The sequence below is a fragment of the Varroa destructor genome, unplaced genomic scaffold (assembly GCF_002443255.2).
Source record: "Varroa destructor unplaced genomic scaffold, Vdes_3.0 BEIS01000001.1, whole genome shotgun sequence".
Lineage (NCBI taxonomy): Eukaryota > Metazoa > Arthropoda > Arachnida > Mesostigmata > Varroidae > Varroa > Varroa destructor.
Genome location: NW_019211454.1, coordinates 2,862,830 through 2,864,630, shown reverse-complemented (window position 1 = coordinate 2,864,630; position 1,801 = coordinate 2,862,830). Strand labels below are relative to the sequence as shown.

At 36.1% G+C, this 1,801-nt stretch overlaps 1 long non-coding RNA gene across 1 annotated transcript in view; it reads right to left on the bottom strand.

Annotated features, from left to right (window-relative positions):
• Positions 1-1,241, bottom strand: part of LOC147758134 (uncharacterized) — a 26,518-nt gene extending 25,277 nt beyond the window's left edge. The window contains exon 1 of the long non-coding RNA XR_015318679.1: positions 469-1,241. This is a non-coding gene — a long non-coding RNA (uncharacterized LOC147758134). The remainder of the gene's footprint in view (positions 1-468) is intronic.
• Positions 1,242-1,801: the final 560 nt, after the last annotated feature.

Genomic DNA, 1,801 nt, shown 5'->3' with positions numbered 1-1,801 from the left:
TATATATATATATATACTTTTTGTTTTCTTTACCTTGTCTGATGAAATTACAATAGTTGCACATCGGTAATTTTAGATGGAATATACTTTTCCTAAAATTGTAGGCACAATTTTGCTGGTGATCAATGCTGTTTTTTTTTGTGTTAGGCGTAAGTTTAGCATTGGTATAACGAACCTGGAGATTCATTGAAGTTGTTCTTTTGATCAACGATCTTTGCTCGTAGAATTCGGTAGGATGTCCATTCTATAGTCGTACACGCATATATTTGCACTCGTTTATTTATAACTAAGCATACTTAAACTCTATGTTGTCGCAAAAATTTAAAAGTTGGCGGGAATTTATCTACAGTAACATCAATGGATGGTTAAGGGTATTCTTATAGTTTTTGTTCGGAATGGGTTGTAACTGAGTGATTGGCTGTATTTCTATTAACCTTAAATAACGCATGGTAGGCCTAAAGTACCTACCTGTCTTAAAGCCAAATGTTTCACAGGTTGGCGATAATTTCTCACATCTTCAAAAAACGGCTGTTTATATTTTCGTGCTCGTAACTGACCAATGTTGGCCAACTGTTGATGACTGTGGATTTCCGTTCGCAAACAACCGAACTATTTTACCGTTCACCATCATCGCTCGATACCACTAGCAACACAGCAGAAGCGACACCCAACAGAACTAGCTGCTCGTTTCAAGCGGCCACACAGAACCCATAAGCTATTTCGTTTTTTTGGTATTTTTTTGGTATGAGACGCCAAAAAAAAACTCGGTATTAAGCATATTTTTAACAGTTTTTATTACCACTTTGAGCTTCCGCTGGGCTGGGCAGTAAATCACATTGACTCACCGATCGACTGATAAAGTATAGAATAATGTACACATATAGAATAGCTACCTGCCAAAGTGACTGGATTCCTGATTGCTCTTGCTTTTCGATACGTAGATAGATTGAAATGGTATTAGATGTTTAGGTAACCGAAAAATTACCTTTCTTTTAATTATTGTTAGTATCTGCCAAATGATATTTTCTTACGACCAAGACGTTGGCTATACAGATTTACATCGAAAAGCGTCCAGTCAACCGTAACTGCATAAAAATATAAATAATTCATCATTTAAATTTCGAAGCTGGTACAGAAGCGCCCTAAAGCCGTGAGGTGCTTCATTTAAATATTTTAACAGAAATAAATTCTAGCTGATATCTTAGGAAAATATCTTCAGGTTGAATACATAACGTCTACATATGTACACGCCAGTAAACAGGAATCAATGCGTTCTATGGAGAGTTTTAAATAAACTTATTAAACAAATTAAGAAATGAGGAAGTTTAATTTAATAGTTAATAAGCTACTGTTCCGCAACTTATCTGCCGTTCATGTGGTTGTATGGTAACTCTGAAACCTTATGAGGCCTAGAAAATAATGGAGGTTTTTTTAACCATATTTGCTTCACAAAAAAAGTGTACCACGGGTACATTATATATTGTACACTGACTATAACGATGAATTATTATTAACGACTATTTAGTCCAACTTCTGATGAACAAAACCCTTCCGGGGTCAATGAAATCAAATGCAGATTTTGCCATGCTCACTCACAAATCCAGTAGAGCCTTTTTATTGCACTTAGCAATAGAGAATCGCAACAAGGTCTTTCCACGATGCTACGAACGCATATCTAAGGAGTAATCTTGTAGCAAAGAACGTTCGTAAGACTCTCGATTCAATGCCACAGTTTCGCACAAAGAGCAAAATCCCTCTGAAGTCTTTTAATGTAACCGTCTGTGGCCTCAAGGAGTTGCAT